General features: G+C 44.0%; 1 long non-coding RNA gene across 1 annotated transcript; it reads left to right on the plus strand.

Annotated features, from left to right (window-relative positions):
- The first annotated feature begins 21,030 nt into the window (after positions 1-21,030).
- LOC120097169 (uncharacterized) lies at positions 21,031-23,013 on the plus strand. Its single transcript, XR_005494396.2, has 3 exons — positions 21,031-21,475; positions 22,206-22,322; positions 22,933-23,013. It is a non-coding gene; the product is annotated as an uncharacterized LOC120097169 (long non-coding RNA).
- Positions 23,014-26,865: the final 3,852 nt, after the last annotated feature.

Below are 26,865 nucleotides of genomic sequence, written 5' to 3' on the forward strand. Positions count from 1 at the left end.
GCCTGAGGATCCAGCTATACCTCTCTTGGGCATATACCCAAAAGATGCCCCAACATATAAAAAAGACACGTGCTCCACTATGTTCATAGCAGCCTTATTTATAATAGCCAGAAGCTGGAAAGAACCCAGATGCCCTTCAACAGAGGAATGGGTACAGAAAATGTGGTACATCTACACAATGGAATATTACTCAGCTATCAAAAACAATGCCTTTATGAAATTCATAGGCAAATGGTGGAACTGGAAAATATCGTCCTGAGTGAGGTAACCCAATCACAGAGAAACACACATGGTATACACTCATTGATAAGTGGCTATTAGCCCAAATGCTTAGATGCCTAGATGCCTAGAACAAATGAAACTCAAGATGGATGATCAAAATGTGAATGCTTCACTCCTTCTTTAAAAGGGGAACAAGAATACCCTTGGCAGGGAATAGAGAGGCAAAGATTAAAACAGACACAGAAGGAACACCCATTCAGAACCTGCCCCACATGTGACCCATACATATACAGCCATCCAATTAGACAAGATGGATGAAGCAAAGAAGTGCAGGCCGACAGGAGTCGGATGTAGATCGCTCCTGAGAGACACAGCCAGAATGCAACAAATACAGAGGCGAATGCCAGCAGCAGACCACTGAACTGAGAGCAGGACCCCCATTGAAGGAATCAGAGAAAGAACTGGAAGAGCTTGAAGGAGCTCGAGACCCCTTATGAACAACAATGCCAAGCAACCAGAGCTTCCAGGGACTAAGCCACTACCTAAAGACTATACATGGACTGACCCTGGACTCTGACCCCATAGGTAGCAATGAATATCCTAGTAAGAGCACCAGTGGAAGGGGGAAGGGGAAGCCCTGGGTCCTGCTAAGACTGAACCCCCAGTGAACGTGATTGTTGGGGGGAGGGCGGCAATGGGGGGAGGATGGGGAGGGTAACACCCATAAAGAAGGGGAGGGGTTAGGGGGATGTTGGCCCGGGAACCGGGAAAGGGAATAACACTCAAAATGTAAATAAGAAATACTCAAGTTAATAAAAAAAATTATATATATATATATACACACACACACATAAAGAATCAGTGCTGCCAACCAATAAGTGGGCCAACGGTATGAATGAATAGCTCTCAAAAGACAAATGTCCAGTTAGTGTCTATAAAGGGGTCAGCATCCTTAGCCATCAGAAATGAAGGTTAAGTGTAACATTGAGATTCCATCTCACCCAATGGGAATGGCTGCCATCGAGAAAGCGAGGGTGTTGAAGATGTGGGAGAAAGCAAGTTTTCTTTGCTGCCAGTAGGACCGCAAAGTTGTGTGGCCACACTGGGAATCAGTGTGCAGGTGTCTCAAAGAATTAAGAGTAAAAGTAACGTGTGACACAACTCTATCACTCCTGGATACAGACAGGAAAGGCTCTCCGGGGTACTGCAGGGGCATTCGCACAGCAGCGTCTCTCACTGCACGTCTCAGAATAGCACCGGGACTGTGTGAGCTTCAGGACTGTGTGAGCTTCAGGGAAAAGAAAAATGTGGCCCCCGATGTACGATGGAACTTATTCAGCAACAAGTAAAACTACAAAATTCTCACGAAGATAGGTAGAACTGGAAACTTCATTCCACACTGCAACGGAGGCTTAGAAACCCACAAGCTTTATTATTTTCTAATATGGGATCACAGCTCCTAACGATTCAATATGTGTAGCCAGGTAGAAGTGAATATGGGTAATGCCAATAAGCTGCAAGGAGCCCACGGGAATGAACACGAAGGAGGCTTTAAGCAACGGGCATGGGGGAGATAGTAGCACAAAATCCAAAGGTGTGACTGGGGCCAAAGGGTGCAGAAGTCGAGCTGGGCAGGGCGCTGAGGGATAGGGAGCTAAAGTGTATGTGTCAGTCTCATGGAAACCTTGAAAGGGATTTAAAGGAGCCAATGAACTCTATTCGTTTTCCTTTTCCACTGTGAGCTCCTTTTATCTTGGCTTCTGTCCTTGCACAAGTCAGAAACAGTAGGTACAGCATCACCAAAGGCCGTCACAGCAGACCTTCAGAATCCTCTAAAGTTTCCCGCTCTTCCTCTTACAGTTTTCTTGCTTGGAAGATGGCTGAAGTCAGGACTGTCCGTTTAACTCAGGGCTGGCCCTTTGACTCAGGGCTGCCCCTTTAACTGACTCAGGGCTGCCCCTTTAACTGACTCAGGGCTGCCCTTTAACTTACTCAGGGCTGCCCCTTTAACTTACTCAGGGCTGCCCCTTTAACTAACTCAGGGCTGCCCCTTTAACTCAGCGCTGCCCCTTTAATTAAGGTCTGCCCTTTTCTAATTCTGCTGCTTTCTGCTCATCTGAGTACTGAATGTTGGAGGGCTTTCAAGTGCTACTCTTAACATTGGTCTTGTGAAGTTTTGTGAGAAACTGAAACCTTAGCCTTTCACAACTTCAAGGGTCTTGTGCAAAATTTTCAAACCGAAGTCAAAGTTTTTCCAAGCAAGAAGTTCTATCATTAACCACTATGGTAAACATTGAAGGCTGAAACATTTTATTATAATCTTTTTTTTTTCCGGAATCAACTGCACCTAAAACAATATAAGATAGTACTATGTGAATTTATGTGTGAAAAAGTCATTTCCATCTCAACTAATGATGCATTCACAGATAATGTCAAGGTTGATAAAGGTTTCATGCCGTCAAAGATGCTAATAAAGGGGATAGAGAGACACTCCAGTGCTTAAGACTGTTATTCTTGCAAACGATCTGAGTTCTGCACCCAAGTCAGGTGGCTCAGGCTCACAACTTGTAACTCCAGCTTCAAGGTGGGGTGGGCACCTCAAAAAGCTGACCCTTTTAAGACCAGCAGCCAAAATAAGTTCTTTCTGCCTTACGTTACTCTTCCGAGGTATTTGGTCTCAGTGATTTAAAGCTAATTTACTTACTGACTTTGGGAAAGATATTTCCAGAGACAAACTAATAAAAAAAAAAAAAACCCTTACTACGTGTCTGTACTATGAGGCTATTTCAACAAATTTTGATAAGAAATACTGATTTTGAAATTTAATGAAGCAAAATGTAACCCCTCCCCCCCAAAATCCCAATTTTTCCTTGTTGCCGTACTTATATTGTAAAATAAAAAAATCATCCCCAATTATTACTAGGTTTTGAATTCCATCAATAAATGATTGTGAGACATTTTCTCTCTGGAATAGAAGCATCCATGTACCATCCCAGATCCATGTACCACTGTGCTATTTGGTCTGTGTACCTGAGGCATTTGTTACCTGGTTTTGTACAGAGAAGTTTGCTGACCCCTTGATGACTCCAACATAAATTTCTTCCATGCACAACTCAGTTTCCAGGCCATATGTTATTGGACTTTTGACTGATTCTTCGACTGCTCTCGCCTCTTTTTCTCTTCTTCAAATACATTACAGGATCCCCCACCCCCACGGGACTCCTGTATTTGTTGCATCACATCCCCAGCACACTTTAAAAAGTTCATCGTCTGCCTTAGTCAGCTCATTGGTGTGATAAAATACCTAGACAAAAGTGATCTTAGGAGGCAAAGGTTTGTTTTGATTCTCAGTTGAATGTGGAGCATGTATTATTGGTTACTTTTCTATTGATATGATCAAATACCATTGCCAAAGCAACTTATAGAAGGCAGGGTTCACTTGCTTTATGGTTCCAAAGGGATGCTTAAGATTCTATCATGGCAGAGCAGAGGCATGGCGTCTGGGCCAAGAAAACAGAGGAGGGGGACTCACACCTTGAACTGCGAGCACCAGCCAGAGAAGAACAACGCAATGCAGGAAGAACTTATTTGACTCATGTTCTCAAACGGAGCAGCCCATGCAGCTAGGACCTGAGCCCTAGGGGAAAACATGGCAGCAGAAACATGTGACAGAGTATGTGTTTACCTATGTCAGACAGGAAGCAGAGAGTAAGCGGTAGGTAGAGGGCAGGAAGAAGACTCCCTAAGAATCACTACCAAGGATGGACTTCCTCCAGCAAGGCCATACCTTCTAAACCTCCCCCAAACAGTGTCAATGACTGGGGACGAAGTGTTCAAACACGCCAGAGTGTGTGGAGAACATTCTTATTCAAACCACAGAATCATCATGATATCTACAGAAGGCGCACTGGGAGGAATGCCCGGCTGCTGGTCACATTGTATCTTGTGAGGTTGGAGCTGGGAGTGATGAATGCACAAGGGTTAGATTGTTGCTTTTTCTTTTTCGTTCAGTCTGTGACCCAGCCCCATTCACAATGGGTCTTCCCACCTCAGTCAGGTAATCTCCGGAATCCCTCTCAGGCACACCCAGGCACTTGTCTCCCGGGTGATTCTAGACCCTGTCAGATTGACGGTCAATATTAGCATCTCACTTTTTTCCTTTTTTGTATTTTATCCAATCATGGTCTTCTCTACTAAAATGGGAGGTTCAGAATATCTTGCTTTATTCATCAGTGGCTAGCATACAGCAGGTGTTCAGTAGTTATTTCTGGAGTCAAGGAGTAGAGGACAGACATCCTAAGGTCTTACAGAGCAGTCCTCTGAGTCTTCACACAAATGTCCTTTGTGGTTTTTAGTTTACACATTCTAGCCAGCAAGCACGGCAAGAGAATCTTCTCACTGTTTGATGATTCTGAGAGGTTCAGACACTTATAAATGTAGTTACACTTATTGTCTACGAGCACGGGGTTGCCGAAACCATATTCTTGTTCGCTCTTCAAAGCAAGTCAGAACGAATGCTTTCCTCATGAATGAGGACCCACTTAATCCTTAGTAACCTTGGTTTCTACCTGAGAAATTGCTAGAAATGCAGAATCTTGCCTGAGAACTAATCACCACCCCGAGGTGAACTGTGTGCCGCACTCAGGCCTGGATACTGGGAGGTTTGGAGAGCTGGTCTTGATCAGAGCGGTGGTCTTGATGGTGTGTGGCTTCTATCATCATCTTTGAGGGCCCTGAGACCTTTCTGCCCTGTGAAGCACAGTTGGACCCTAATGGAAATGGCTGTCACTGCTCCTATTACCTGGGGTCACACTTGTTTATCCAAGGTACCACACCAAAACTTAGTGGTAACCTTTCCCCAAACCTATTTATTTGCTAATATTAGAATAGCTTGTGATCTCAGGGAGCTGCCCCTCTGTTCCTCTCTTGGTATATGCTGATTGTGGCCTGGAATGTGTCACTGTCTGTCACTGGAATAGTCCCAGGCAGTCCCTTCTCTCGGGTGCCTACCAAATCAAACCCTGATGCAGAGAAAAAAAGGTTTTTTCCCTGACTTCAGCACTTGGACTATTTGTTCAAACCATCATTATTTGACCCACCGTTGACCTTTCCATAGGATGATTGACGGTGGGAATATCCATTACCTTCAGGGGAACCCCACCCCCACACACAGGGGTGTGGTCTGACATATAATCATTTAGCATAAGCACATTCCCTAAAGTTCACATTATTTGGTCTTAACTGACACCATATGTGGGCTAGCAGCAGTCCTGACAACCTGCTTTTCCTTTTCCTCTCACCAGGGTTCTGACACCTGGGAGGGGATCCATAACCTGTAGGACCTGGCAAGGAAGGGCTCAAGGAGTCTGTTGTATAAACTTACCTAGAGCAGGTGGGGCCGCAGGATCTAAGGAGGAGGAAATGTTTGTGACCAAAGAGATCTGGCTAAAATGTGAATAACAAGTGGGGTGTGGTTTTCTCCTAATTCTTCTAAACAATGAGTGTTAGAAAGTGCTAGAAAGATCCGCTTTGTATGTACACCGACAGTGAGGAGATTGGCTGTTGTTGATGCTGGTGAAAAGTTGTAGACTGGCATTGATTAACACTGTCTTGGAAACTGTCCCGTGGCAGTTCTTAGACTCTCTTTCTTTACAATGATAAAGCTGTTGTGTGTGTTTTAGAAATGACCCCATTCTGCTGTTGGAAAAGCTAGTTTTTTTCCCTTTTTTAACAAAATAAAAAACAATTCCTAAGAAGCCCTTGTTGATACCCAAACCCCTTCTCTTTGCATAGGTGAAAGGCATCTCCCATATGCAATCTTATTTCATTCTTCTACCAGCCCTGGGCTTATCCAGAGCTGTGAACTATTCCCATTTTGGAAAACTGAAGCCTGGAGAAGCGATGTGGCCAGAGTAGTGAAGTCTGCCCTCAGACCAATATATGACTCTAAGTTTAATCTTCTCTCTGGTTTAAAAGAAATGTTTGAGGTTAAGGTAAGAGTTTCAATGACACTGAACCAATTGCCTACTGCCTACATGGCTCAGGAAGCAATTTCATCGTAAGAGGCATTTTCTGACCTTTTCCTACGATTATGTGTCACTCACACACAGACACACATAGAAACAGACACTGGCACAGAGATACACTCACATAGACACACAGTGACACACATACATCACATATCAACCCATACACATACTGGTACACACACTGACACACAAAGACACACTTTGACACACATACATATATCAACACATACACATATTGGTACATACACACTGACACACACATAGACATACATGTAGGCACATACACACATAGAAATACACCGACAGACACACATAGACACACACACACACACACACTGATCCACAGCCCTGTAGACTCACATACGTTACGTAGTCATACACTGATGTACATAGATGTGTAGACACAGACAGACAGACAGACAGGCACATTCATCTCATTCTTCCTTCTTTCACTTATTCCCCAGACTTGCTTTTTTCCCCACTTCCCCTCTGCCCTTGGCTTCACTAGATCGTAACTTGACTCCTGAGAGGTTCACTGAGAGAAGGACAGCAGCCCCAGAGAAGTAAGGATGGGGAGCAGGGGCAGGTGTGGAGAGAGCTTAGCCCAGACACAAGGATTTCTCAGTCTGACCTGGAATTCTGAGATGTTCTGCTGGTCTGGAACCTTTGTAAACATCCACTCCTCTGGAACAACTTCACAGCTCAGCAGGACTCTGGTGAGTGCCAGACTGTGATGCTGCTCAGAGAAAAAGAGGGAGGGGGTGCCCTCATCTCTGCCTGTGTCCCCTGCCTAGGCCACCAGTGCCTATGGCGGCTATGAGATCACAGGCATGGAGATGACCCATGCACACCCCCATCCTGCTGAGGGCCTGCTCCAACAACAGGAGCCTTGCGAAGACCTAGCGTGTATCTATGCCCGTGCAGAGAGCTGTACCTAAAACTGTGCCAGAAAGCCGTGGAAAAACAACCTTATTCTTATTTTTTTCCCCAGGGTAGGAACATTCAGAATTTTACTTAACAATATTTTTTCTTCTCACCCCCCCACACTTTTTATAAGAAGAATCTAAATCTTCCCTGATGTGATTAAGTTTCTTTCTTCTGTTCGATTACTGGAATATATATATATATATATATATATATATATATATATATATATATATGTTTTGTTTTTTGTTTTCCCTGAGAAGTCATTGGTGGGTCTCTGTCTCACTGTTGTGACTGACACCCAGGGCTTCTGAACAAGAGGGTAAGAATCACGGTCACCTGGTAGGATCACTTGGAAGGATGTAGTCTCTTGAAAGGGTGTAGGAACCTGGGCAGAGCCACATACGGCTGCATTGCGCTATAATATGCAAAGAGAGGGCCTCCAGGAGCTTTCCCCATGGCCTCCCTGTGCCTCTTGAGACTTGCTCAGCTTTGGATATATGACATGATGGGTGACAAGGACAAGAAGTAAGGACAGACACACATACATTTGATTAGAAAACCAGATCAGGTGGGCCTTGGGCTCTAATGGAGACTCACCAGCAGCCAAGAAACTCAGGACATTTATTATATTGTAGGGACCCATGATTTACTGAAGAATGATACTCAAACAGTATATAGACACAGAGTGTTTTATTCTGCAGAAGTCCAGCATGCTGGGGTCTCTCATTCTAAGATGGAGACCTGGAAGTGAGCTTGCAGATCTGATTTAAAGCACATTAGGGGAATTCCAGGGTAGGTGACCTCTGTCTTAATCTGTTGAGTCCATTCTCTAGGGACATTTCAGAACCATTGCTGGGGTATGGGGACTGGAAACTGTTGCTGGGGAAGTCTGGAAACTACTGCTGACCCATTGTCCTTGCCTCAGGCCAGCTGATGCCCTGCCCTGATGGCAGGGCAGTTTCTGACTGGCTGCCTGAAACCTGGGTTTTTTTCTAATAGCTCACTTGTCTGGGCTTGTCCAGTTTTTAGGTCTCCTGAACTGCCAATGTGAAGGCTGTCATGGAATCAGCCCAGTGCTTTCATTCCCCTTTTCACTAATGGGCTATCTCCAACACTTGAGCTGTTTCTATGGGCTGGTATTGTTCTTTGAGAATAAATCCATTCCTTAACAAACCCAGCTAAAGCATTGATTATGCAGGGACCACAAGTCAAAGCTAACATATTCGTCTGTTTTGTAGTCTCTTTCTGACTAAGGCCATGGATTCTTTGACCTCCCCTGAGTGGTCAACATAGAAACATTTCTCACCTAAGGCTGCCCAGAGTCCTCCCTGCTGGAGGAACATTGAACTTAGGCCTCTCCTGTTCTGTAAGACTACTTCTGCCGGGGAGAATAGAGGGATCCCGAGGAGCTGTGATGGACTTTTCATCTTCTTTGTTCTGCATCTATCACCATCTGTAGGGTTGAAGCTCCTACACGAGCAGCTCCAGTCAGCCAGCCTATGACAGGGAAAGAACCTAGCAACACAGTAGAAATGGCCAACCTTTTAACTCGATTGTTTGGGGGTGCTAGGTGGTTGAAGACATCCTCCCCAGAGTAATAAGTCACTCTGGGTACAAACTGTCCTAGAATATAAAAACCAGGCCATAAATGTATGGAATAAGCCCACCAAACATTCTCTGGGGGTTGCATGTACCCTGCAACAATAGGGGTTACAGTGTGGTTGCAGAGCTGAGGATAGACTGGGGTTACCTTATTTCCAATGCAGAGTCCCTGTCCGGCAACCAACAGTTCTGTGTTAAGTCAGGGGAGAGAGGAGTTAAGAATGGGCCGTCCAATCAGCCTTCTTGCCAGCCACTGTGAATATGATGACAAGGATGTCGTTCCCCCCCTGGGGGTACCCAGATAGTGAGGGGGCTACTGACTGGTGCAGCCAAGCGTAAGCAGCAAGCAAGCAGGATCAGGAGCGCTAGAGTCGCAGTTTCAGGGGATCAGCAGGGTGTGGGGTGACCTTCCATGTTTCTTGTGATGGTTCACCTGGAAGTCTCTTCCACTGGGACCTCAACTGCTGGATCATTTCTCTTCAGGAAGGCTTAACATGACAGTGGTGTATCCATATCCCGATCCTGTCCACCTAAACAGCCGTAGGATGCTCAGGACCATGGTGTGAGGTCCTTTCCAGCAAGGTTCCAGAGTCTTGTGGTTAAGTCTCTAAATCCAGACTTAGTTACCTGGTTATGGAAAGGAGCAGACTCAGATGCTGATGACAGATGAGAGTTGCCTCTGGACCCTATGGAGGGCATTCAAGGATTTTAAAAACTTATGTTGGTCATATTCAGCTAAGACATCAGACTGGAGGTTAGGCAGCATGGGAGGGGGGGTTCCCATATAGGATCTCAAAAAGGGGGGACCTAGAGTGTAGGGGGTGTTCCTAGCCCTATATAAGGCATAAGGTAGGAGAGGCTCCCAGTCACTGCCAATTTTAAGGGTTAATTTAGTCAAGGCTTCTTTCAGAATCTGAGTCATCCTCTCTACTTGCCTTTCTGGGGCTTGTATGCATGTTGTGTTAGAATAGCGGCTCTTTGGACAGATCACACCAGGCCAGCACAGTTCCACAGGAGAGGTTTATTGGGGGAGAAAAGAATAAAGGGGGGCAAAGAAGGAGGGGGAGGTGGAGGAGGAGGAGAAGGGGAGGGGGAAGGAGAAGGGGAAGGGGAAGAAGAGGAGGGGAGGGGAAAGGAGAAGGGGGAGGGGAAGAAGAGGAGGGAAGGGGGAAGGAGAAGTGGAGGGGGAAGAAGAAGGGGGGAGGGGGAAGGGAAGGGGAAGGGGAAGAAGAGGAGGAAGAAGAGGAAGAGGAGGAGGAGGGAGAAGAAGAGAAGAAGAAGAAGAAGAAGAAGAAGAAGAAGAAGAAGAAGAAGAAGAAGAAGAAGAAGAAGAAAGAGGAGAGGAGGAGGAGAAGAGGAAGAAGAAGAAGAGAAGAAGAGGGAGAGGAAGGAGGAGGAGGAGGCAGAGGAGGAGGAGAGGACTTGAGTGGGCAGCCTATTTGCTCCTGGAACCAATTTCCCGGTGGTTCCAACAGCCCCCCACCCTCTCTCTTTTCTCATGAAGAGAACCTGGAACAACTGCTGACAGGCATCCCAGGTGGGCCGGTGAGTCAGTATGATTGAATCTAGAAGATCTGTGGGAGCTGCTGGTCTTTCTAGAAACGGGGAGTTCTGCAACTTCCAACTGAAAAGGTCATTCCTGGCAAATGACACATATGTTCTAAACTGACTCCCCTGATCATCTGGGGCTCCTGTAGCCCATAGAGGTAAGGCCTTAGTAGAGTTGGCCCTCTGAGCATTACAGGCCAGAGTGTGAGGTGGACTCCAAGTGGAGTCAGGACAGTCAGGGGAATCAGGAGATGCTCCTCCTGCTGTTGGTGCTGATGGTGCAGGGACAGCAGTGGCAGGAGCAGGAACATAAGGAGGGGAACGGAGTTCTTCTTCGGGAGCAGAAAGGGAAGCAAAGCAGAGGCCAAGGTTGGCCCTCCTTTTTTTTTTTTTTTTTTTTCTTTTTTCGATTTTTCGGAGCTGGGGACCGAACCCAGGGCCTTGCGCTTGCTAGGCAAGCGCTCTACCACTGAGCTAAATCCCCAACCCCAAGGCTGGCCCTCCTTTAGAGGAAGAAGGGTGGAGAGTGGTGAGGCCCTTGACAAGAAGGTCTCATCCAAACAGGGGGCTTCTCCACCAGGTATTTCCATGTGGTGATACATGGCACTTGGCCAGGGTGGCCCCAGGCCCCATAAAGTAAACCTTCACCCTGTAAATGATGGGGAGTTAGAAAGTCCCCTCTTCAGGCTATAGGTGGGCCATTCATTCCTGTTAGTTTTTAGGTATGAACAACCAGACTGGAGTCTTCTGTGGCTCGGCAAAAAGTCCTTAAAAGGGTTCAGGACCAAGCCCAGTGGGATGCATTGTGCCAGTCCCATCCTAGGAATCAAAGAAAAATTTGTATGAGAGGTCGAAAACCACAGACAGAATACACACAGACACAGAAGGACATTCCCCGGAAAACAAAACAAAACAAAACAAAACAAAACAAAACAAAAACCAGAAGGCTGTCTCAGTCTTCCTCACTGTACATGGGAGGCCCATAGACCCACAGCCAGTTCAGAATCCAGATGAGAATTAGCAAGTTCTCCAGCTTCTGTTAGACAGTCAGGAGTGTCTTCCATTGGCCAAGGCTGGGTGACAAAATACTTGTCTGTTTTGTCCCTCTCAGCCTCCAGATTAAACCTAAAACAGAAACACAGAGATGGATAAGACAAAAGACAACTGGTCACCTGGACTTACCAATCAGAAAACACTCCACTATTTGGGTCAGGTGGTCCTCAGCGAATCCTGGACAAGAGACACCAAATGTAAGGGTCCATGATTGGCTGAAGACTCAAATAGTATGTAAACAAAAGAGTGCTTTATTCTGCAGAAGTCCAGCATGCTGGGTTCTCTCATGCCAAGATGGAGACCTGGAAGTGAGCTGGCAGGCCTGATTTAAAGCTCATTAGGGGAATTCTGGGGTAGGTGACCTCAATCTTAATCTGTTGAGTCCATCTCTAGGGACATCCCAGAACCATTACTAAGGTATGGGGACTGGAAACTGTTGCTGGGGAAGTCTGGAAACTGCTGCCAACCCATTGTTCTTGCCTCAGGCCAGGCAGTAGGGCAGCTTCTGATGTGAGGGCAGTTTCTGACTAGCTGCCTGAAGTCTGGGATTTTTTTTTCTAGTAACTGACTTGCCTGAGCTTGCCTGGATTTGCCAAATTCTTAGGCATACTTTCTTGAACTGCCAGTGTGAAGGCTGGCATGGGATCAGTCTAGCCTTTTTAATATATCACTGAGCAGGGGGGTGGGCTTATTGTATACAGCTGAAAGAAGAGGGTTAGCTAATCTCAAGGAGAAGGCTCTATAGGGGAGTGGTTTCAGATTGCAGGCCTTCAGGAGGTGGAATCTGTGGCCGATTGTTTCTGAACACCATGGTTTCAGCCAAAGTCAGTTGTTCCAACATCTATCCTTGAACCAGAGGCTTCGTGGTTGAGCTCTGAGCCTGACCTGAGGGAGGCTTTGCCATTCCTATGTGTCTGTAGCACTGGTGTCATTGACATGACCATGCTCGTGACAATAATATACATTCACTCAGATCTTCATCAACTCCCCACACATGGCTACTAAGGCTGGCTTGTCCTCCCTTCAGATGGCCTGCTCTGCAAACCAACTCTTTGATACAACTTGGTATGTGAAAGGAAAATTATACAGATTTAAGGTTTAAAAATGTAAAATTAAAAGAGTAAGTTTCAAAATTCACAGACTCAGAGCCAAAAACTATAAGAAACAAGCCCAGGCAAGTCCAGGCATGACTAGGACTGCCCTGCCGCTAGGACTAACAGACCATAAAGGTAAAGAAAAGGAATACAGGAACCAGCCCAAGCTATCAGGACTGACTCATAAACCATTTGACAGGAGGGCATCTCCCCCAGCTTACTCAGAGTCACACTTTAACCAGATGTCCTTCAAACCCTGATAAGCCCCTGGTTTCTAAAATCCCGAACGCCCCAGTCAGCACGTACTCTTCTGCGTGTTGTAATCTCACCGCTATGTTTGAATGAGCCAATCACTTATAGCCGCACCGACTCTCCCCATCCCCCTGTTCCTCACCCTATAAAAACCTGACTTTTGAGTTTCGGGGTCAACACCTCTGTCTCCTGCATGGGATACGTGTCGGCCCAGAGATCTCCGTAATAGATCTCTGTATTAAACCTCGCCTTTGCTTATTACATCCAAAATGGTCTCTCTGTGTCTGGGGTCTGCAACTTCCCGATACTTGAGTAAGGGTCTCTCTTCGGGGATCTTTCAAATGCCTCATATGTTTTTAAGACTGAGCAGTGAGTTTTTGAGATTTGCAAACCTGGTTACTCTAAGTAATTATAATGGCTGAATTCTCCACAGTGGTAGAACTGGTATAGATAAACCTGGTATATCAGAAGTCTATAATACTTGTGGGTGTTGAAGGCTAGAAAAGTGAGGAATGATGGAAAAAGAGAGGAAGGGAGGGAGGGAGGGAAAGAGAAGGGACACACATACACACACACACACACACACAGAGAGAGAGAGAGAGAGAGAGAGAGAGAGAGAGAGAGAGAGAGAGAGAGAGAGAGCTCTATCTGCATTTTGAAATTTTCCTTCATCAGAGAAAACCTGAGATGAGAGAAAGTGAGAATCTGAGAGGAGATTTTACTGAAGTGACAGAACATACACAAGACGGAGCAAGACTTCCCAAGAATGGATCTCATATCTGGGGTTTTGGATAGCTCAACCTATGGGTAGACTTTAGTTGAGGAAGGATTATTCATTAGTCAAGGTAATCATGATGATTATGACTTTCAGGAATGATCTGAGATTTTCGTTGATTAGGGTTTGTGCCCTATTTCCACCCTTATCTGGAATTTTTATACGTGTCATGGTGACAGATGGATAAATAGAGCAGACAGCTCGGCACAGTATGAAGCAGGAGACACTTAGGCATCTTGGCCAGCCTTGGTTTCAGCTGAATTTAGCCACCATGTGGTTGCTAGGAATTGAACTCAGGACCTCTGGAAGAGTAGCCAGTGTTCCTAACCACTGAGCCATCTCTCCAGCCTTCAGTAGAATTTGAATAGTCTTGTGATTTTACTGTTTGAGTGGTCATGGGATGTGCTACTGTAATCACAGTTTTTACATGTCACTAGCCAGTCATCGTGCAGATTTCTTCTACGCCTTATGAGCTCCCCTGAGAGCCGTCAGACAATCACTGTCTTAGAAAAACAGCGCTAGTGTCTGCCTTCCTATCTCTGCTATTGGGTGTTCTCTCTTCCCACTCCCTCTCTATCCTTCTGCCTCTCTACCTATTGAGATGGCAAAATTGAAATCTGCGGTAAGCCATTCTGGAAATTCAAGTAAGAGTCTGACTCTGGAAACCGAGAAAAAAAAATCATTTCAGTTGTGTTAGCATTCCTTCTAGGCTGCCCCACAGTTACTTGGCAATAGCCAGGTGTGCCTGACTCATATAAAAGTGGCTGCTTGCCCCCTCCTCACTCTCTTGCTCCCTTGTTCTTTTGCTCTCCTCCCCTCTTCCCCTCTGTATATTCTCCCCCATTCTCTTCCCCCTTCTCCACATGCTCATAGCCAGCCTCTTCTCTTCTCTTCTCTTCTCTTCTCTTCTCTTCTCTTCTCTTCTCTTCTCTTCTCTTCTCTTCTCTTCTCTTCTCTTCTCTTCTCTTCCCTTCCCTTCCCTTCCCTTCCCTCCCCTCCCCTCCCCTCCCCTCCCCTCCCCCTCCTCTCCCCTCCCCTCCCCTCTCCTCTCTCTCTCTGCCTCTCTCTCTTTTTCCCTTTCTCTGTCTCTACTACCCTGTCAACTCCCCTCCCCATGCCCTAAACAAACTCTGTTGTATACTATACCATCGTGTGGTTGGTACCTCAGGGGAAAGGGATGCCCCGCATGGCCCACAGAGTCACCCCTTCCCCTGCACCATACTGAGCCTCTATCAAACATACCCCTAGCTTCTTTTTTATAAAGCACAAGTTGGGAGGTAAAATTCCTGCCTTTTCAGGAAGCCCCAATTTTACTCTTCAGGTGTCCAAGTGGTTGAATGGCATACATGTTATCACTCTAGCTTTTAACGTCATATCCAATAATTTATTTTAAAGTTAAACTGATTCTCTACTTTTATAAAAGGGATAGAAAAAGACAAATCTTAGCTTGGCGCCTGGGCATGTTAAATGGCCAGTTCATATTGGTTATATTTTGATTTTTTTTGATAACATTGCAACTAAATTTACCTCCTGGGTTCCAGGAGGGCCCTCTGCACCAAATTCAAATAGAGCAATCAGACTTTTTTTTTTTTTATGTTTACCAATATGCTATTGGACTCCATGGGTAACCTAATATGTTGATGTTGACAGCTTAGTGTTAAAATATGTATCAATTAGTATGCATGATAGCACAAAAGCAATAACGGAAAGAGTAATGGGATGGCAAAATATCATCAGTGATTCTCTCAGCTCCACTTTGCAGATGTCATTCCTAGTGCTGCACTCAGAATGGATCACCGTTTGCATTTGGCTACTTCTCATGGGACATGATAGATATTGAGACACAAATTAGACAAACAGTATACTGTTGAAAAAACGACAGCTTACCATCTCTCCCCACAGCAGAAGTCTGAGCGGCTGGGGTGGTTTGCTCCCTTAGCGAAGCAGGTCAACAGATGGGTCATCTAAGAGTGTTTCGTTCAGCTGCTGTCCTGCAGCAGGGCTAGTTGAAGGAATAGGAAGTTCACGAGTAAACTGCATGTTGTCTACGAAGGAAGGAAAGAGTGAGATCTGGATCTCCATTTTCATGGTTTTTATCCATGCAATCCTCTCATCTATGCAAGGTGTGTTGTGTTCCTTCAGTGTGCTATGTATCTGACATTGGCGATCTTTCCATGCACGAAGAGAGTTGGAGACTAGAAGGGAAGATGGATAGAAAGAAAGCACATAAGAGTCACCACAGAGCTGATCGTACCTGAGGGTTAGTTGTGATGGGATGATGAGGGTACCAGAGGGGAGAACGGAAATGTCTTGGAGGATATTCTGCGATGTACTATGGAGAGCATATGAGGAGAGGAGCAGGTGATGAAGGTCACACATATCAACATTTCAATGCATTTTCTACTGGAAGCAGAAAACATGCTTTGGAAGAAAATAGGATGCAGATGCTTTACCATTTATTCAGGCAAGCTCTTGAACCTCAGGTAAGGCTATGGGACCAGCTTCTCTAAGGTCCCTGTTTGTCACCCCAGGGCTTGCAGAACTGACAATAGTTTCTATCTGGGCCTCTGCAGCCCAGATATTCTTGGATGTGTTGCCTTTCATGGGAGCATGGTTAATTCATCAGGGACTACACTCTTTGAGAGAACAGTCTCTCTTTCCCAGCAGCTAACAATGAACAGCTCCTAGGCTAGGAGGGGGTCCTTGTGCTCATGCCCACCCCTGCATGCTGGGATTCGGCTTGGCTGGTACGGGTGTCTTGTGTGTGGTCACAACTGAGAAGAACTCGTGTGCAACTGCTCTGCTGTGTCCAGAAGAGCGTCCCCCAACTCCTTGTGGTCACCTACTGGCTCTTATAAGAAGAGAGCTGGACATGTCACAGACAAGAGAGGTAGAGAGTTACACTCCAACTTGTCTAGAGCAGCGATAGGATCCAGGCTGTGGACTGCCTGTGGAGGCCACATGGTATAAGGTATTGCTGCTGAGAGCGATCCCCAGCCAATAGCTGAAGGAAATGTTTTAAGGAGAGAGGTGACATGTGATTGGCTAGAATGTAAGCAAATCACTTAATCATTAGACTTCTGTTTTATAATCGATAAAATAAGAAAAATACTAGTACCCATCTAATGGGATGGCATTAAATATTAAATAAGAGCTTGCACACAAAGTCTGTTACCAGTTCTTGATTCAGAGTAACATTCCATACATGTTGATCATATATGTTTATATAACTTTCTGCCGTCATATATAATCCAGTGGTTATAAAGGTAAATTTACAGAGTTGGGCATTTATCAGAACAATCCAAATTTAAATTCTAATCGTCTCTGTAAAAAAAATGTGTACATTTTTAGCCATCTCCTACTTGGAGTCATAAGTCCAAGGCCTAGCCTGTCAGGACTCCAACCTTCTGTTTCTTCTTTTCCAACTCGGTCCAGAGATAAATTCCAGGGCTTTCTGAGTACTAGATATATTGTTAAGTTTCGCACTGCTGTGAGAAAATGCCTGACAAGACTGATGTAGGGAAGGAAGGTTTGGTTGTGGCTCCTGGTGTGAGGGTTCATCATGACCCTGAAGCATTAGTGACAACAGGGGGAAGAAGAAGTTGGTGACATTGTGTTCTCAATCAGGAAGTTGAGAGATGGACTTTGATGTGCTTTCTCCATTTTCTTTTTTATTAAGTCTGAAACTCTGGCCTGGGGGACGGTGCCCCACCTCTCATATCGAGAGCAGATAGCCTGACCTCAGTTCTACCTCTCCAGAAATGCCCTCACAGATACACAGAGAGGTCTATGATATAGAGAATCCTGAATCACAATCAGAGTGACAACAAGGACTAACCATCGCACTAGGCAAGCAGGGTTCCACTGAGTTACATCCTCAGCTGTTGCTGTAGACTTCTGGATACGTTTTATGAGTCACTAGGATAGAATGTAGTCTTTCGTGTCTTTCACATAATATGATGTTTGCAGAGTTCATCTGTGTTGTAGTATGGCTGTTACTTTTGTTTCTTTTTGCGGTGAATGGGGAGTCTACAGATATGGCCAAACTATATTTTGTCATTCTGTTCACCAACTGGTGGACATTTGCAGTGTTTCCAAACAGATTTTTGTGAACAAACACTGCTGTGAATATTTGGCCATAAATACTTGTGTGCACACACTATATAATATCCCAGTTCTAAAAGTCTACAGTGCTAAGAAACACCCAACTTTTGAAGGAGATGATGTCAGACCTTGGTTCTTCTCCTTGGGAAATAGCTCTGCTTTTAGTAGGTATTGGAAGGCACGCAGTGACCCACGTCTAACAGAGAGCTTACTATTTCAGTTACAAGATCAAAAGTCGACCTTGATAAAGTACTTCACCAAAAGTAGATCTGGGATTGGCCTTACTGCTTTTGAAGTTTGAAACAGACTTCTACAGTCTACGAGACTTCCATAGATAATGTATAATGGCAGGGAGCATCCTGCAGAGGGCAGTGGTGTGGCCCACACTAACACATGGGGACCACTGTCCTGTGAAGCTTGGAGAGAATGGAGGCCATACAGCTAGTTCTCTTGAGTCAGTCACCTCTAACTGTCCTGGAAGCAAGGCCTGCTCTGTTTCTCTAGGCCAAGTCAGAAATAGATCTGAGCCTTGGGATGCCTCCCTACTGGGTGCAATAGCTCCAGATTCTGGGGAGTCCTAGGACAGTGACTTGTTTTAAGCCAAGGAAAATTCCAAATAGAGTTGCAGAGGGTGGTGACCTTGCAGAGCTGGTGGGGCAGGCTGGAAGTCCCCAGGGAGTGAGTCACAATGTCCTACACACCCTTCATTCTGGAGAGAGCTAGATGCTCCCATCTCATTAAGCTTATGACTTTGAATTTTTGTTCTTTTTCTTTCAGATGTGAATGGGTTAGACCTGTGGATGACATTTTGGGTGAAGGAAGCCAATCGGAATTTATGTCTTATTAGGATACTTGCTTTATAATATCCTTCCCTCCTCCCCCAAAGAACTGGGCTCTACTCTCTCAACAGAAAGTTGTGGAAAATTAGACACATTCTGTGGAAAGCCCAAGTTAACATTCAAGTCTCAAAATCTGATCTTAGGTCAAATATCTCTTGCTTTTGCCAGTAAAAAAGAGCCCAGATGTTTTTCTATTTACTTAGGCAAACCCCTGAAACACAAGTTAGTGATATAAAACTTTGCATTTGCAATGTTAAGAACCCGTATTGGGAAAGTCACTAGCATAAAATATATACTGTGAAACGGGAGGTCAAGATGGTGAACTCATTTCAGAACCACAGTCTTTGACTCAAGAATTTTGATGGGGTCTTCATGTTGGTTGAGCTTCTTGGTCCTAATATCATTGACAGAATTAAATCATGATATTAAAACACTGAAACGCTAATGCTTTGTTTTTATTGGCAAGAACCAAAATGATCTAATACTAATGCCACAAAACATCAGTCACTTTTTTTTCTTGATGAATAAGATGAACTTTGGCTGCTTATGATAGTAAATTTAATAATGTCAGTGATTTGAACTGTTTCAACTCAAAATGTGCAGAAATGTGTTTCTCCATCTCCCCCCTGCTCTCCCTCTCCCTGTTCCTGTCCCCCTCTCCCTTTCATTTTCTTTACTCTGTGCTTCTGCTGTTAGGAAGTTTTGTGGCAAATCAGCCCACATACATAGGTCAGAGCATATCATTCCCATGTACCCTGTGCATGCCAAACTCCGTGTACCCTGTTGGGCTCCTTCTCACAGGTGGTCTGAATTTGCTTCTAGCTGGACCTGTAAGCAGATTTAATATTTCATAAGCACTGCTGTGTCTCATGCCTCCATTATTGACACCACATGGAAGTCAGGAAATTGGTTCTTTCTGGGAACAGTTTGCAGAAATATGCAGCCTGTCAGCCCCTTTCTCATGGGTGCATTAACAGAGAGGCTCACAATTACAAGTAACGGACCTTCTCCAGATGTGCTCAGCAGCTCAGCTCCAGCTTTATCTTCAGTCCTGAAGATGGACTTGACAAGATGGATTATTTGCGGCTGTATTGTAATAACTTTGTGAAATTGGAATTCCCAATGATAGTAATGGAGGGTGAGGAACCAGCAGCTGGGCAGCGGAGAATTCCTCTTCAAAGTAAACAATAGAACTGAGCGACGGTGCCAAGAGCCGATCAGCTGTGTCGTTTGCCTGTTCTGGACACCAACTCGTCCAGACTGTTTCTAATTTTTTCCCCTTTTATGATTCTGTTTATGTTACACACATTAAAGTTAAGTCATGTCTTTAATACGATGGAAACTGGAAGTGAGGTTTGGAGATGAGACTGAATCAACCTTCTCAACTCGTTTCTTCTCATGGAGAGCACAAAAACAACCGACAGAAAGGGATATACTAAAGAAAACAACTTTAATTGTTGGCTTCGTGGAAAATCCAATCCAGCCTTTCATTCATTCTTCTCCCAGTAGACTCTCTATGTGGCTGAGGGGCTTGGCTTAGCTGGCACGTTCCTGAAGGATCACTGGGCTTCTATAAGAAAGGATCCTGCAGTAAGGGACGCTGATATTGTCTTGGTCTCAAAGGGCAGGGAGGTTTCCCCAGGATAATGGAACTGGTACTCAGCTTCCCTTACAGTTTATGGGTAGACGGCTGCGAGGGGATATTCTTTTAAAGCAAGGCTATCTTTTAACTTTTCTTTTAATTCTCAGGTCCCCTGAGTTGGTAGTTAGAAGACTGAGTTCTTTTGGGAGATATTTGTACATATTCAAGGTTGGCACTCTTAGCTACTTGGTGTTGATGTCCTAGATAAAATTCTTCAAGTCCAACTGTTGGGATTTAGCTTAATGTTTGGACAGAGGGATTTCCTATGTCATCGAAGAGATGGAATCAAAACAGAATTAGTCACCCTAGCACCTTCTATTTATAGTCCCGCTATTATTCAGATGCATTGTAGAAGAATGATGTAGACAAGAATCTCTCTCTCTCTCTCTCTCTCTCTCTCTCTCTCTCTCTCTCTCTCTCTCTCTCTCCCCCTCCCTCTCTCCCTCCTTCTCTCTCTTTGAAAAAAGAACACCTTTTATACCCTGTGGATTTAACTTTGGTTTTTAACTTAGACAAAACACTTAAAAAATACTATCGAAATGAAAAATTACCTATTAAGTCATCCCACATGCCCATTTGCAAATTAAACATTTGTCAGTACAAAGTATGTAGGATGACCAGAAGTCATGGATGACTTATATGGAAGTGGCAGGGGTTGAAAAGGTCAGTTTGATGAATTATTTGCATGCTCATGAATAATAGTCAAAGTCTTGGGAGTATCTAAATAGAATCCTACTCTAGTCACAGCTTAATGTCAGCATTAAAGCTGGCCTGCTAATTTAGTGAGAGCCCTGAATGAAAGCATTTTTTATCTGGGGGGGTGGGTACATTGAGTAATTTGTTTTCTGAAGGTGGTGGGGTAGGAGTAGAAACTTTGGCTATACAGGGTAAGTGCAGGGTTAGGTAGATTGGGTAGATAAACTGTGCAAGTTCTGTGAGCCATTCAGTTCTCATCTCTCTTTCTGTCTGTTGTTGTTGTTATTGTTGTTGCTGCTGCTGCTGCTGCTGCTGCTGTTGTTGTTGTTGTTGTTGTTTTAACCTCTCACTCTCTTCCACTCTTTCCAGTAATTCTGAAGACAACTGGAAAACTCCATGGGCTGCGATTTGATTACTGTGGTGTGCTCTACTACACTAGAGATAATGGGTTAGTGATACCTGAAGCCCAAACTCCTAAAAGCCATTGGAAGAGCACACAAAACATAGGAGCAGTGCTAGAAAGGATTTCCTCTTACACAGCAGCAGATCCTGGAGGGTATGTGGACTTCCACAATGGTGCGTCTTTAAGACTGTTCAGGTCATCATATCCAATGAGTTCTGAGAAACGTTTCACAAGACCTCAGGAAACAGCAGCATTTATGAAGACCAGACCATCATCAAAGAGTATTGCGGTAATTATTAAAATTAGAATCTTTTATCCTGCCCTAGTGCTGGCACCGTAGGGCCCCATGGCATCAGCAGGTACATTCATCTCAATGGTGTCTGGCTCTAGGGCACCACGCCATGCTACCTCTAGTTATGTTTTAGTCCTGGCAGTCTCTCTGCCCTCATTCCTAGCTGCCCTCTCCCAGCTGTCTCTTGTCAGCCAGGAACTCCCTGGTCCCAGCAACCTGGTAAAATCAAAACTCAAAAAACGTACAATTTAGCAATCAGATTTATATGTTAAGTTCTCAATCCACAATACACCCACACAATAAACTTAGAACCAATTGAATAATGATATAAACCGCCCACCTAAATAAGACAAATTGTCCTATAAAAATCCATCCCTTGGCTGGAGAGATGGCTCAGTGGTTAAGAACACTGTTTGCTCTTCCAGAGGTTCTGAGTTCAATTCCCAGCATCCACATGGTGGCTCACAACCATCTATAATCAGGTCTGCTGCCCTCTTCTGGCCTGCAGGTGCATACATGAAGACAGAAGGCTGTATGATGTATACATAATAAATAAATGTTTTTTAAAAAAAAATCCATCCCTTAAGAAATATTCATAACTACCTGCGGCCGTTTAAGGTCTGGGTTGTCCTTCCCTGCCTCCCTCTTGGCTCTTCTTCCCTTTTCCTCTTCTCCCCTGCCTCACAAAAACTTCGTCCCCACCTTACTTTTTACTGTCTAATTACAGGCCTTACCTTAACTTGTGCCAGCCTTCACCTACATATAGACATCAACCTACAAAAAGGACCCATCTTGAGACCTGGAAGAGTAGTGACAACGTTTGGTCCCTTTAGAGAGGCGCATGGTAAGGAAGTAGTCAGATACAGTTACCCTGTCAAGAAAGTGGCTCAGAGATGGAGGCAGGAGATACAAACGAGGAACTTGGGGGGTAGAGAAGTCATCAAGAATTGGTACTTCTAGAAGGGTCTGTCCAGGGGAAGGCAGTTTCCCCACAGGGTCCATAGGTGACTTTTATTAACATAGATTATCATGTCAGCATCAATAGATCCAATGTCAAGCCTTATGTACTGGCAGGCTCAAGGCTGCCGATACAGTCCTGTGTTGGGGAGAGAACTGGCTTGAATCCTGAATATGCAGATCAAATCTCAAATATTGTACCTTCTTGGTCCTGAGAAGTTGCTTTCTTTTTAGAGTATTAGAAACAGCTATTGTTAACGGGAGAAATACTGGGATATTATTGTCTCGTTAAGGTTTCTATTCCTGTGATAACACACCATGACAGAAAGCAACTTGGGGGGAGGAAAGGGCTTATTTCACCCTTCGACCCTCAGGTCAGATTCCGTCACAGAGGGAAGACGTGGCAGAAACTTAAGGGCGGAACATGGAGACAGAAACTGAAGCAGACGATGTGGAGGAACACTGCTTATTGATTTACTCAGATTGCCTTCTTACAGTGTCCAGGATCGCCAGCAGAGGGGACACTAACCACAGTGATCTGGGACCTGTCACATCAAATCATCAACTAAGAAAAAGGTGTGAGTGCCTTTCTCTGTGTGTCTCTTGTGTTCTTTCTTTGTCTTAATTTTTTTTTTCATTTTCATTTTTACTTTAATGGTTTTGCCTGTTTGCTTCCTAAGGAGACGAAGGAAAAGAATATGGAGTAGGGTGGGTGGGGGGGGTGGGGGGGTTGGGAGATTCTGAAAGGAGATGAAGGAGAAAAAACTGTGATCGGAACATATTATATGAAAAAATCATTTTCAATAAAAAAGAAGAAAGTAATTGACATTTTCAACCTGACCCACAAACACATCACTGTCCAACCACAACCTTCCCTTTCTCATGTGTGCCCAAGATGGCATGCTAATACTAATATCACAACGTAAAATATTCCACTATTAAAAGTCCCCGAGTCTTTAAAAATTCAAATACTCGAACACACCCAAAATCTTTTTCAAAGTTTCCCTAAAATATCCCAAGTCACTCTAAAATATCCAAAGTTTCTTTAAAGTTCCAAAATCTCTGTAAAATTGTAAAATTTCACAGTGTTTCTAAAGTTTGAGTTCCTAACTGTGGACTCCTGTTTATACATACATACATACATACATACACATATACATACATACATACATACATACATACATACATACATACACACACACATACATACACATATACATACATACATATATACATACATACACATATACATACATACATATATGTGTGTGTGTATGTGTGTATTAGGATAGGTTCCATACTTTCTTACTTCAAGAGTTAAGAAACAGAGCACAATCACAATCAAATCAGAGCAAAACAAGCAGTGCAAAAAGTTCAGTGTTTGAGGTCTGGGACCCACTTGCAACCCTCTTGTCTCTAATGGGCTCAGACACTTTCACCTCTCCAGTTCTGTCCCCCAAGCACACACAGCCTGTTCCATAAACTCAGACCAGCTCCGTTTCATGACTGCTGTTATCGTTGGTGGTAGTCCCACGGTATTGGTAAAATTCTGGGTTCTCCTCTGCAACTGAGCTGGGTCTTCACCAACAGCCTCTGCTGACCTTCCTTCAGGGACTCTGACCCTGCCAGATAGTGCTAAGCCTCAAATTCTCTCCATGACCTCTTTGATCCTGAGGCTTCTACTGCAACTGAAGCTTTATATTAATGGCCTCTTCTGCTCTTTCACAATGCCATGCCTCAGCTCCTTTCTATGACTCCTTTATGCCTTTAAAACCAGTGCCACCTGAAAAGCTCTTCTATAAAACTCTTCTATAAAAACTCAGCTGTCAGCATGACCAGGTACAATACCGCCCACCTCTACCACCCAGTCTCTGTGTATTGACTCTGAAGAAACACTTCCCGTATGATTTTGTCTGAATGATGTTGGTCCCTTCTTCATCACAGCTGATTATTCAGCCCCAGATGCCAAGGTTGATCGTCCCAGAAAAGCTTAGGTTTCATGTTGGTAGTTCTGGTCCTTTGCTAACCTCAAGAATTATTCAGCTCCAGCTGACCAGAACCACAAATTCTTAGTGCAAACTACCACATAAATGGCCTTAAAGGAATACTTGCTTCCTTCTGAAAGCTCACAGCCAGTTCTCCATCATCTACACTGCCTTCAGCATTCATCTACCTTTCTACAACATCCCATTAAGCTCTGAACAGTCAATGGCTGTTGTAACCCAAAGTTCCAAACATCTTCAATCCTCTAATATATATATCCTGGTCAGGTCTATCACAGCAATACGCCATTGGTGGTACCAATTTTTGTCTCAGTTGGGGGTTTCTGTTGCTGTGATAAAATTACATGACCAAAGCAACTTGAGGAACTTGCAACTCTTAGGTCAACCTCCATCAAGAAAATGACCCATTTTCTTGTTTCTTGTTCAAGCTAGTGAGGACGACTTCTTCTTCTTCTTCTTCTTCTTCTTCTTCTTCTTCTTCTTCTTCTTCTTCTTCTTCTTCTTCTTCTTCTTCTTCCTCCTCCTCCTCCTCCTCCTCCTCCTCCTCCTCCTCCTCCTCCTCCTCCTCCTCCTCCTCCTCCTCCTCCTCCTGCTCAATTGAGGTTTCCTCTTCTCAAATGACTCTAGATTGAGTCAAGTTGACACAAAACTATTATCAACTATCAAAGATGCATATGTGAAATTTCTGGGTAGCTCCTGAGCCAAGAAAAACATGTTAACATCCTCCCATAAATTATGAGTTACTCTGGAAGACATACATTCTGAATAATAATTATATAACATCTTCAGTCATGATCATTTCGATAAATAGGAGAAAATGTCATCATCAAAATATGTCGGCATTGGGAGAACTAATCTGTGTATTGAGGGAAAAGGATATTAGTATGAGAGTTACACTTTGTCATTAATGAAAGCTAAGGAGAGAGGGGAAGGGGTACTTATCTAATTGGAATAATACAGGAAGACCTCATTCACAGATGTAGTTGGACTTTGGTGAGTATAAAGAATTTGAATAGGGGGATACAGGGAGGCCTTCTCAGGTAAAAAGCTTATGAATGGAATTCAGAAGTTTGAAAGCTAAAACTATAAGAAGCACAACTGTTAGCATACAGTTCATTTGGGAGAATGAGGTGAGTCAAGATGGGCAAAGCAGGGTCTGCTGTCTTGAAGATCGTGATGAGTGGACGATTTGGTATCAAGCACCACACATTGTAGTATGGTAGAGTATGAAGATTAAAAAGTAAGGGAAAATAATGGAGGAGTTGAAGAACTAAGATAAATGAATTTGGAATATTTATTTTTAGGCTCATAGAAATAAAGTATGCTCAGAATAAGAGAAGAGTTGTTGTGGTAAATAAAACACAGATTTTAAGCCTCTCTTAAGCTGGAATAGATAACTAACTGTTCTGTCTAACTGATAAAATGTTGGACTGGGTGTTAGAGATATTTTATACTTTATCAATTACAAAATGATAATAGCTGTGCTCAGCTTACATTTGAGAGAAGAGTTTTTTTTTTTTAATTAGACAGAAAGGGTGAAGTGTAGGTTGAAGTCTATATGCAGGTGAGGATTAGCACAAGTTAGGTCAAGGCCATGATTGGATAGTAAAAAAGTAAGGCAGGACAAAGTTTTTGTAAGGCAAGAGAGAAAGGGAAAGGAGGAGAATCAAGATGGAGACAGAGAAGGATGACCCAGATCTGGGTGTTCCTAAATGGCCCTAGGTAGTTATGTATATTTCTTAAGGGATGGACTTCTACAGGTAAATTTATCTTAACTGGGTGGGTGGTTTATATCTTTATCAATTGGTTGGGAGTTTATTGTGTGGATGTATTGTGGATTGAGAATTTAACACATAAATCTGATTGTTGAATTGCAGTTTATTGAGTCATGATATTTACCGAGTAGCTGGAACCAGAAAGTTCGAGGCTAGTAGAGAGCCACCAGGAGAGATACTAATCAGAGATAAATTATGGTTAGTTTTGTACGGCCCTCTGGTGCTGGAACTAACTTGAGAGACCAGTGTGGCAAAGTGCCACACTGGAATGACTTGAGGACCACCAAGGTCAGAGAGTACTTGGGGGCAACGTTGAGCCACTGAGGTAAAGATACCTCACAGTGCCATGTGGCCCCACAGGTGCCATCGCTAATGCAGTTTAAGAGGTTCAGACTATTTTTAATATTTACCACAACAAAGAATATGGGGAAGTCCAGTGTCTCTATGGGCACAAAAAGATGGGATAATTACATATATTTGCTTAGAAATCTGTTCTGGGTGCTTTGACATTAAGGAAGTTCAGATTGGAATGAGTATCCAAACTGAATGCTGTTATAGTTACAGAGAGGGATTACTGGGATTAAGTTGACCGAATGAAGGGCATCTGTGGAGCATTATCTTTATTATTTATTTAAAATATGAAGATTTGCCC

This window comes from Rattus norvegicus, chromosome 15 (assembly GCF_036323735.1).
Source record: "Rattus norvegicus strain BN/NHsdMcwi chromosome 15, GRCr8, whole genome shotgun sequence".
Taxonomy (NCBI): Eukaryota; Metazoa; Chordata; class Mammalia; order Rodentia; family Muridae; genus Rattus; species Rattus norvegicus.